Genomic DNA, 12,382 nt, shown 5'->3' with positions numbered 1-12,382 from the left:
TCAGCTTCTGACTATGCATTTGGTTCCCGTATTGATATGCAGTCCATCCCTACATTCTAGTCCACAGCATTTGATGAGTTTAAGGTACAAATGAACTGGATCCACTTTAAGGCAAACAGAAACAGCCAGATGAAATCAAGCAGCCAATCAGGAAATGTTGAACATTTAAGGAAGCACGGTGACAATGCAGACCATCCTCTCAGTTGATAATATAGGACAGGTGAGATCAGTGCCATGCTATAAACGTGCTTACAGGGAATGCTCCTCTATTAGGATAAGTCACTGTATCAGCGGGTTATTCCATCATATGCTGGTTCATACACAAGGGAAACTGAACACCTAGGCTGAAAGATGAATCAGTGGCGGTACAGGACACGTTGCCGGCATCTCCATAAATATTAAACTGCCCCCCTCCCCCCAGCCCACCGTGGCTGAGAGAAGTACAACAACGTTTATCTCGAAGCACCGCTTCACCTGTCGAATCCCTCGCGCACGGTTCCTGGGTCACATGACTGTGACACACGTAGGCAGCATGTTTGTAACTGGGCCCGAGGGGGAATGGAAATCAAGCCTGCCGATGGTTCATGCAGAGAACGGATGCATTTTCAGTAACATATCATGACAGAACGATGCGTCGCTGTCACCTTAGAAATGCCTGCACGTAAAACATGCCCACGGGGCACCTCCACTGCGAGGCCATTAGCATGAACAAATCAGACACAGATCTAAGCAGAAGTGCAGACACCTAAAGGAATAAAGATTCAAGATTTTTCTTTGTCACATGCATGAATGCGGTTGTACAGCAGCGGTGAAATGCAACTGCTGCTTCTCCACTCCAGACTGGGCAATAAACTAGGTAAAGTGATATCAAATAAACATAAAGTAAGTTAATTAAATAAGCTTTAAAAATGTAGCAATATATACAAACCATAAAAAGTAAAGATAAAACTTATGAGGAAATATGACATCAGCTGTTCAGGCTAATTTTGCAGCAGTGCAGGTTGCAGTCAGAGCTTATTTTAGTTTTTAATCAGTGATGCTAATGATGCTAATGGTCTGGGGGGGAGAAGCGTCTCCTCAGTTTCTCAGTCCCGGCCGTGAGGCCCTGGAGGTGCCTGCCTGAGTGCAGCCACAGCTGATGCCACAGGCCGCCGTACCAGACGGTGACGCCCCAGGCCGCCGTGCCAGGCGGTGACGCCGCAGGCCGCCGTACCAGGCGGTGACGCCGCAGGCCGCCGTACCAGGCGGTGACGCCCCAGGCCGCCGTACCAGGCGGTGACGCCGCAGGCCGCCGTACCAGGCGGTGACGCCCCAGGCCGCCGTACCAGGCGGTGACGCCGCAGGCCGCCGTACCAGGCGGTGACGCCCCAGGCCGCCGTACCAGGCGGTGACGCCGCAGGCCGCCGTACCAGGCGGTGACGCCGCAGGCCGCCGTACCAGGCGGTGACGCCGCAGGCCGCCGTACCAGGCGGTGACGCCTCAGGCCGCCGTACCAGACGGTGACGCCTCAGGCCGCCGTACCAGGCGGTGACGCCGCAGGCCGCCGTACCAGGCGGTGACGCCCCAGGCCGCCGTACCAGGCGGTGACGCCGCAGGCCGCCGTACCAGACGGTGACGCCCCAGGCCGCCGTACCAGGCGGTGACGCCGCAGGCCGCCGTACCAGGCGGTGACGCCCCAGGCCGCCGTACCAGGCGGTGACGCCGCGGTCGCCGTACCAGGGGGTGACGCCTCAGGCCGTCGTACCAGACGGTGACGCCGCAGGCCGCCGTACCAGGCGGTGACGCCGCAGTCGCCGTACCAGACGGTGACGCCGCAGGCCGCCGTACCAGGGGGTGACGCCGCAGTCGCCGTACCAGGGGGTGACACCTCAGGCCGCCGTACCAGACGGTGACGCCGCAGGCCGCCGTACCAGGCGGTGACGCCGCAGGCCGCCGTACCAGGCGGTGACGCCGCAGGCCGCCGTACCAGGGGGTGACGCCGCAGTCGCCGTACCAGGCAGTGACGCCCCAGGCCGCCGTACCAGGCGGTGACGCCGCAGGCCGGCGTACCAGGCGGTGACGCCTCAGGCCGCCGTACCAGGCGGTGACGCCCCAGGCCGCCGTACCAGACGGTGACGCCGCAGGCCGCCGTACCAGGCGGTGACGCCGCAGTCGCTGTACCAGGGGGTGACGCCTCAGGCCGTCGTACCAGGCGGTGATGCTCCTGGAAAGCAGAGATTCCACAGTAGCGCTTTTTTGTTGCGCATAGGAGATTTTCAATTTCCTCAGCTACCTCAGATGATAGTTGTTGCCTTTCTGTACCAGGGTGGATGTAGGTTGTTCATGACAGGTCTTCAGAAATATGTCCTCTGAGGAAGAGCTGTGTGATGTCATTGCGATGTCATCGTAATCACCAGAGCTTCAGATAGCATGTGAAACATTTGTTCAAACTTCAGCTTTTCAGTGCTGTACAAAAGTTTAGCTACGCCCACACCTTGATATGCAAAGAAGTAGTACACCTAAAATATTAATGAGATGTGTATTGTGATGCCAACAAGTTAGTAATATGTATACATTTTGCATATACATCATGTTACTCATATTCAAATTCAGTTAGTGGAGCGCACCACATGCTACTGTCTGAGTGTATCGTGAAAATGATAAGCACTGAAGTACTGGTGAAGAAAGGGACAGATCTGTAGCCACAACATCTTCTATATTGTGGATAATCAAGGCAAAAAGATGATGGTGGTGTGGCAGAATTTTTTTCAAGTTTATAGTCAGACAGGTTTATACAGATAACTTTTATGCACGATAATACACCTCTCATGAATATTTTAGCTGTACTACTAATGTGATTACCAAATTGTGGGCGTAGGTAAATGTCTGCATAGCAGCATTCGGACCAATGTTTTGCCCGTCATCTAAAACTCTGGTGATTATTGCGTCATAAAATGGTGATGTGATTTCACACAGCCCTACCCAGAGGTACCTGTAGCTGACCACTCTCTCTACCAGCATCTCATACATCTGGAGAGGTGTGTACTTTCTGTGCTGCTCCATCTCCTTAGTCACAGAGACACTCGGGATCAGGGTGTTAGCCTGATGCCACAGCTTCACTTCGCCCTGCTACACCGTCTCGCGTCTGTTGGCGATGCCACCTACCATCACCGTGTCTTTTGGAAATTTCACAACGGTGTTGGAGCAGCACTGGTGTTAAGATTGAGGGTGTTAAGTAAAGTTATTAGCCTTGATTTGAGCCGTACTACAGTAATATGTACTGAAATCCTTACCAAATTTCATCAACCAAGATTTCAAAATGCCAGAACAGTGTCCGTATAATGTCTGGACAGCATGTAAAATTAGATATACGGGTACTTCCAACCCTTCTTACACAGCTGCTCACTGTTAGGGTTATCTTCTTCTAAAGATACGCTGGAAACCAACCAGTCTCTGAACACAGAACAACACGGACAGCTGCGATGACTTTTTACTTGCTGCAAGGGAAGTCTGGTCCTGACTTCGAGGTGTCAGCCTCTCAGTCGAACTCAGCCAACTTCGAAAGAGGAACTCCCCTCGCAGTATCTTTTATTGAGGTACACAAACAGGATATGCAAATAACATTCAACATTGTTTATCACCATGTATGGGGTAGAAATATTCAAGCGACAGTTCTTAAGAAGGGTTATTGCTAAATTAAGATCAAGCTGCTGCAGGGTGTTATTTCTAAGAAATGGCATCTAGCAAAATTACAATAAAAAAGTACATGTTTCTCTAACACTCACCATAACTACTACAACAACAACAGTTACTCTTTATCTACTTTTTCGTCCCTGACCGCTGATCTATGAAGTTCCACGCTGCCACCTACTGGAAATACCTAATCAATTATCTTGTACATGCATGGTGGATATGCCTGGTCGCGCAAGATTTACACTAGACATAAAAATCTGGGCTACACACGCACCAACCTCAGCCATCTGCAGCCAACCCCCGATGACAAAATTGACGTCATGTGCCCTCACCCGCAACCGAAAGTACACGCAGAAAATTGAAGTATGAATTGGCCTTTAGCGATGCAGCTACTGACTACTGACCACCTGCAGTCCACCAGATGGGAAGTTTGGAAGCCGGTCAATGAGGGAGGAGCTCGAGCCCAGGTCTCTAAGATTGGTCACCATCCTGGGGGCACTATGGTGTTGAAAGCTCAAGAGGCAGTACAGCCGTGACCAAAAGATTTGAGAATGACACAAATATTACTTTTCTCAAAGTTGGCTGCTTCAGTGTTTGTAGATCTTTCTGTCAGATGTTTCTCTGGTATACTGAAGTATAATTACAAGCATTTCATGTGTCAAAGGCTTTTATTGATAATTACATTAAGTTTATGCAAAGAGTCAATATTTGCAGTGTTGGCCCATCTTTCTCAAGACCTCTGCAATTCACCCTGACATGTCAATCAACTTCTGGGCCAAATCCTGACTGATGGCAGCCCATTCTTCCATAATCAATGCTTGGAGTTCAGCAGAATTTGTGGGTTTTTGTTTGTCCACCTGCCTCTTGAGGATTGACCACAAGTTCTTGATGGGATTAAGGTCTGGGGAGTTTCCTGGCCATGGACCCAAAATGTCTGTGTTTTGTACCCTGAGCAACTTAATTATCACTTTTGCCCCATGGCACAGTGCTCCATCATGCTGGAATAGGCATTGTTCATCACCAACCTGTTCTTGGATGGTTGGGAGAAGTTTGGTATCATTCTTTATTTATGGCTGTGTTCAACCCCACACACGAATGGTGTAGGAGACGGTCCTGGCATTTGCTGGACTTTCTTAGGTGCCCTGAAGCCTTATTCACAATTGAGTCTCTCTCCTTGAAGTTCTTGATGATCCGATAAATGGCTGATTTTGGTGCAATCTTACTAGCAGCAATATCCTTGCCTGTGAAGCCCTTTCTTTGCAAAGTAATGATGACTACAGGTGTTTACTTGCAGGTAACCGTGGTTAACAGAGGAAGAAAAATTATTTCAAGCACCACCCTCTTTTTAAAGCATCCAGTCTGCTATTCTAACTCAGTCAGCATGATAGAGTCATGTGTGTTAACAAGAGAATCAATTAAATGATTTCAGCAGGTCCTTTGGTGGCAGGGCTGAAATGCAGTGGAAATGGGTTTTTTGGTATTAAGTGCAATTTCATGGCAAAGAGGGACTTTGCAATTGATTGCAATTCATCTGATCACTCTTCATAACATTCTGGAGTTTATGCAAATTGCCATCGTAAAAAACTGAGGCAGCAGACTTTGTGAAAATTAATATTTGTGTCAGTCTCAGAACCTTTGGCCACGGCTGTAAACAGGCAGCTTAACACGAATTAAGCGTAGATGACAATCCATGACATCAATCGTCATGGCAACATGAAAGCCACCCGTTAGCGGTGTGTGATGAGTGGCAAGTCACTCTCTGTGCGTGCAGAAAAAAGACACACTGTCACAGTATCTGCTGAGGACCAGGGGCAGAGTCCTGCGGTGCTCAGCTCGCACTCTGCTGGGGTCTAGGTGACAAGTGCTGACTCGCTACACAAAGGTACCGCTTCTTAATAATGCATTACGTAGACAAAAATGCCTAATGAGTGAGTCGGTATGTAGCAAGGAAATAGCAATTAGATCAGCCTACACTAAATCCTGGGTGTTCCTCCACTAGCGGAGCAGACACTCTGGTCCTGGGTATGTGAGGGACGCCCAAATGAAATGCCACCTCTGGCTGTCATTAAGTAGGAAAAAAAAGAGACGATTCTAGGGACTCTGGGGGCCTGAGGCAAAAAACTCCATGCCCCCCCCCAGCATGGTAACATTACTTTTATTTTACTGTGAAGTGTAAATGAATAATATCAACAAAAAGAATTTCATAAAAAGAAGACCTTTACTTTCACTATTTTGAAAAACAGAATTCACAATTAAAGTACATTTGTCACTGAAACGTACTATGCAACCGGCTGTGGGGGCCCTCTCCCAGCTCGGGGGCCCCCGCCTGCCCCGTCTGTCCTGTCGCTGCACCTCTAGGAACCAAAGAAGATGATCAACTATTTAAGTCACTATGAGGGACACAGGGGGGGCACAGCGGACGTACCTCTAGGTAGATCTGGAGAGGTCAGTAGTGACTGTCACTATGAGGGACACAGTGGACACACAGCGGACGTACCTCTAGGTAGATATGGAGAGGTCAGTAGTGACTGTCACTATGAGGGGCACAGCGGACACACAGCGGACGTACCTCTTGGTAGATCTGGAGAGGTCAGTAGTGACTGTCACTATGAGGGACACAGCGGACACACAGCGGACGTACCTCTAGGTAGATATGGAGAGGTCAGTAGTGACTGTCACTATGAGGGGCACAGCGGACACACAGCGGACGTACCTCTTGGTAGATCTGGAGAGGTCAGTAGTGACTGTCACTATGAGGGGCACAGCGGACACACAGCGGACATACCTCTAGGTAGATCTGGAGAGGTCAGTAGTGACTGTCACTATGAGGGGCACAGCGGACACACAGCGGACGTACCTCTAGGTAGATCTGGAGAGGTCAGTAGTGACTGTCACTATGAGGGGCACAGCGGACACACAGCGGACGTACCTCTAGGTAGATCTGGAGAGATCAGTAGTGACTGTCACTATGAGGGGCACAGCGGACACACAGCGGACGTACCTCTAGGTAGATCTGGAGAGGTCAGTAGTGACTGTCACTATGAGGGGCACAGCGGACACACAGCGGACGTACCTCTTGGTAGATCTGGAGAGATCAGTAGTGACTGTCACTATGAGGGGCACAGCGGACACACAGCGGACGTACCTCTAGGTAGATCTGGAGAGATCAGTAGTGACTGTCACTATGAGGGGCACAGCGGACACACAGCGGACGTACCTCTAGGTAGATCTGGAGAGGTCAGTAGTGACTGTCACTATGAGGGGCACAGCGGACACACAGCGGACATACCTCTAGGTAGATCTGGAGAGGTCAGTAGTGACTGTCACTATGAGGGGCACAGCGGACACACAGCGGACGTACCTCTAGGTAGATATGGAGAGGTCAGTAGTGACTGTCACTATGAGGGACACAGTGGACACACAGCGGACGTACCTCTAGGTAGATCTGGAGAGGTCAGTACTTCGGAAAGGAAACATTTATTAGTTTCGTTCATTAAAGTCTGTAATACCGCATATTGATTTCAGCATCACGATAAGCAATAGGTCAGAGTAATGTGCGCGGCAACAGGCAGGCTGCAGCTTCCGTCGAAGCGAAACGGCGATCAACAGATTGTTAGGCGAGCATTTTCCGGGAGCATGACAAGGTGTGATGCATGGGGTCACGGAGATCGTCCGTAATCCATCCACGGGCTCAATCTATTATCTGATTATAATTGTATACACAAACATCGCGGTGATTTAGGTGACACGGCGGAAAGATGAAATCCGTTTATATTAAAAGGGTTGCTCACCCCTGAAAGGCGGCTCCGAGGCAGCTCTCAGCGGCGGCTTTTAACAACACGCCCGTTGTTTTATTGATCAGAGTTTCATTGGGGATTTGACATCCGTGTTATGTGTTAATCGAACCGCGTATAATTTTTCCGCACATACTTCACCGGATTATGACGGCAATTAATTTGATAACCAGACCCCACCCCCCCTTTTTGGAGCCATATCAGCCCTAACGAGGTGTCGCGGAGGGGCGCTCCATTCGCTCGGCAGGCGCTGTCAGTCATCGATGCTCCTGCACGGAGGAGCCGAGCGTGACCTTAATGGGCCAGATGGAAATGGCCAGACAGCCTTTATCTTCTCGGGTCCTCCGTGAAGCTGGATCCTTTGTTCATAGCCCTGTGATATCACTATTAAGACACCTATTCCGAGACATATAATTCCTCCGTTCTACACTTAAATGTTTCCCTTTTATGGGAAAATTATACAATGCAGGTTGCTAAGATGTACTTTGTTAATGTATCATTTTTCATAGACTACGTGTATAACCTAAGGATCCCCCCCCCCCCCAAGAAAAGTGCTATTAATATCTATAATAAGATACCCCGAGAGGCGTGTTACGCACACATCGCAGTTCTGTAAAAGCGTCACAGACTCCGTATAATTTATAGGCAAATGAAAGAAGTCAAAGGGATTCGACAGGACGCCACGCGTGTTGGTGACGGTCACATCCCCGAAGATAGGGGACGGGAAATCAGACGGAAAGGCAGAGTCGCGCAAAGCCGGCGTTAAGCGCTTGCTGAATCTGGCACAATTTATCCATCGGAATAGTTATTAATTAATTGCTCATCCTATCGGCCGTAATTGAACAAAGACGTGGAATGTCATTAGCACAGATAATAGGGAGGATGAAACCTCCCGCCCACCTGAGCTCATGGGGAAAATCCGCTGCACCACGTCTTTGTGAGTCGTCAGCAAATGTATTCTTCGGAGCTGAACAGTACTTAACAACTTTTAGGTTTGTCAAACCAATTCAGTTCCTTAAAAAAATCTTCATAGCAATTATCTTCTGGCATAATCGGTTTCAGGACCTTGGGGGAGGGGGGGGGGGATCTGGGGAGTGTAGGGTGGGCCTATAACACCTATAAAAATTGTTCAATGAGCAAATTGAAGTTTCCCAGAAATTGCTTAATAATCAGATCCCAAAGTAAAGATGAGTAAAGATGCCGGCAGCCCCCAGCCAGGCCGGTGTACTGGGAAGGACTCATGAACCAAATTCTTACGAGGGAAACCGCAGGAAAATGGTAATAGGTTGGAAATTCATTTTTTTTAGACCTAATGTCTCTCTGGCAACTGTCCTTAGGATTTAGGTCCTCCGGGGGGGCGAAGGGGGGGGGGGGGGGCAGGCCTTCCTGTAAGCTGGATTCTGTGACTCCTTCACAAGATGAGGCCCCACCATGACACACACAGCTCAGCCTTGGGGGGGAGGGGGATGGATCCAGCCGAGCACATGGGATGGGAATATGGGAAATTAATGAAACTGATCCCCATAAATTACATAAACACGCCTGACTTGGGTGACCAAGTAAGCAAGGACATTTCACCCATTAGCAAAAGAGCCCAATTAACTTGACGAAGCACCTGATCTTGTTATTGAATTATAAGGTTATAAATGCACATAACTGCTTATCTAGACAATTCTGTGACCAGTGTAGATTTCACAATGTGGATGCAAGCTACAATTAAGCTCTCTCTCCTAACTGATTTCGGATCAGAGCCGCAGCACCCCCGCGTGAGAACGACCCGCAAAACAACACCGACGCCGAAGATGGCGTCAGATCTGCGGAGCGCTCGAGAGAAACTTCTCGCCCTTGATATTCGCGGAGATCTCTGTGAGCTACAGCGTTCTGAGACACGTCGCCATCAAAGGGGAGGAGGAGGGGGTTTATATTCGTTCCAATTAACCCCGTAATGAGATGTAACCGAGTGCTTATTAGCAGAAGTGACGAGGGAGATGGATTGACGTGGAAAAAAAGAAAGGGAAAAAAAAAACCAGCATGAGAGCATAAATGTAACTTTGGCTCTTGAGAGCAGAAAGAATGAGAAGGAGAAATGGGCAGGGATCGGAGATCTCGACGAGCAAGGACAGATAAGGAGGATAAGGAGCACAGGCAGCCCGCCTTGGGGCACACCCTCGTCTCTGAAAGTATGCATGAATCACCACTCTTATTATCAGTGTGACACGGTCACGAGGTCTCCGTTATGAATGCCGCTTTAAGAGCATCCCATAATGTGCGCCGTCTCAAGCACAATCATAATCCGTCTTGTACAATAACAACAGGACAATACTTTATGGAAAAGTGCTGATGTCAGAGCATCATTACACTAAAAGCAAGCTTTTCGTACCCCCCCCCCCCCCCCCCCCAATCGATTAGTCATCATCGGCTGCGTTTTGGGCCAAAGCCCCGATCGGCCCACGACTCCAGTGGCTCCCGCACCGAGCACTTGTGGACAAGCCTGAGCTAGTAAGCTATGCTTATGCCTGTGAAAAGGCCCCCTAAGCCTCTCACTCTTGAAAATAATTTGAAAAAATCAATACTAGTTCACAGAGTAGACAGCAGTGTCTGAAAACACTCTACTGAAAAAGTTTCTGCACCAAAGGTCCAGTGATGGCTGTCTGACCCAACATGCTGAAGACCACACCCCCAGCGCCACGGGGGGAATTAGAAGGTGTGTTACGTGGGAAGGACAGAAGGAGTTTTCAGCAACTCAATAAAAAAAATCAACAAAATTATCTTTAACTTGTGAATCTAATGGGGCCACTGCCCACATTGTAATACCAAAACCTATAGATGAAAAAAAAAATGGAGCCAATATTCCGTCTATTAACTAATACGGACCGCAGCCGAGAGCCATTAAAGGAGCCATAATTCCAGCCTTTAAAAAACTAAATATTAAATATGAGATATTAGCAGACTCAGAGTAAAATAGACTCTGCCTGAAACAGAAGTTCAGCAATCAAATCATCTGTAGATCATTCTGCTAATAGAAAAAAAAAATCTATTTAGCTACTTATTGGGTTGAATAACTTCTAGGATTTAACGAGGACCCCATGGATTATTGTGGAGTCCCTGGAGGGTCCATTGCCTTAGGAAACCAGACATCCTTTGCTATATAAAGAATCCCCAGCTGACTTAAGTCATATACAGTCTGACTTGAAAGAATCTAATTTCCTTTTTTTCAATATTTCCTTGATACATTTTATGTTATAAGGTCATTTTTCTATAGTCTTAATTTGGGGCTTCAGATTTCTATTTCCACTGTCAATCTCCAGAACGTTCTGGCCACACTGTGATTCGGCTCACTGCGGATCACAATGGAAGTACAGAAGGTGTCCTGGAATATTCAGGAGTAGATGAAGAAACTGTATGACACAATAGTGCTCAATTAGACTGAGATGACATTAGTGTGGGCCTAATGAATTGGGAGAGTAGTCTCCCTCATGGGTTGAAACTAATGTCCAGAGGACAATCGACGTGCGTGGGAGGGGAGCCGTGCCGGTCGGCACTAAGAGGCGTCATAGTGTTGCCGTTTTGCTCTACTGGGGCGATGAGTGTTATTTTCCAAAAAAAGATCAAGGGCAGGTAAAGAGGCACATCGGTGTAAGACACTCTCCCATTTAACGGTAGTCTACCATTCTGCAGAGACTCGGAAAGTGTGTGTGAGCATCGCAGACGCATATATGCTTCATGCTGCTTTGACATTAGCGCTGAATGTTCATCTCCTAGACTACATGCAGACTGACGTCCTCTGACAGATTTGAGACGCTACTCTTTCGGGATTTCCCCATTTGATGGTTGGGAATGTCTGCAAGATTTTGGGCAAACTATTCACTCTGGATTCCTTGTGGTTGTAAATCGTGCCCAAATTCCCTCTTTAAACAATTTGGTAGAATGAATGAGCCTTGAAATAACCAAATCTGGCTTTTCAAAATTCTATTACTTAAAATAGTTGCTTACTTTATAAAAAAGAATGAGATATATACATATATATATATATCGACATTGGTGAGACTGCCTGGTGAGAAATGTGATGTCACGTCATTAGCACAAATAAAGGCAGGATTACAGAAAATACACAGAAAACCTTTTTTTTCTTCTCTGCTGATTTCTCAGAAGAGACCGATAATGACTGCGCATAAACTTGGACAAATCCATGAGCCTATACATGAATGAGTAGCTGCACTGCTAATTTGTGCTTTCATGTGAGTGACTCATTTGCAAACACACAAACGCCCCGGAAAGACAAGCACGAGCCGTGCAGGTGCAAACGATCACCCCTGGGGGGGTTGTCTCAGGATGGGTCTCTCTGCAATCTGCCCTGCAGCCCAGGGGCCATCCGCGTCTGCATGTGATCTCAGGATGCTTCCCGTCATACTTGTCCACATATGGCCTGGCAGACATCGAGGGAGGTGCCACTCTGATTTCTGTCACCGGCCGTGTCCCTTGAACATATGCCGGGACATGCAGGACAGGTCACATTATCTCAGACATTCCTGTCACGTTCAGAATAGGGTTGTTAGCCCGCAGCACTGCAGACCGCTTATTCCTCAGTCCTCAACGTCAAGGAAGAACAATGGCCCACACCGAGTCCCACCGTTTCACAGAAAAGAAACGTCTAACTAGGAGCTTGTTGACAGACATCAATAGTAAATCAATAGTTCACAGGCGTAAGGCATTACATCCCGTCACTCCATCTGTTTACAGCGTATGTGAGGATGCCGGCTTGAACAAGGAGTCTGTGCCGTAGCTGTTTTCCCAAGTAGGCTTACAAATTAATATTTACAAGCCATTTTCCCTGGAACGAAGCATCTGGCGGTGCCCTCGTAGACAAATACGCTCACATCTTAATGTTTCAATTAACATGCCTCTTGTACTCTAAA

This window comes from Brienomyrus brachyistius, chromosome 8 (genome assembly GCF_023856365.1).
Source record: "Brienomyrus brachyistius isolate T26 chromosome 8, BBRACH_0.4, whole genome shotgun sequence".
Taxonomy (NCBI): Eukaryota; Metazoa; Chordata; class Actinopteri; order Osteoglossiformes; family Mormyridae; genus Brienomyrus; species Brienomyrus brachyistius.
This window is presented reverse-complemented; position numbering follows the sequence as displayed.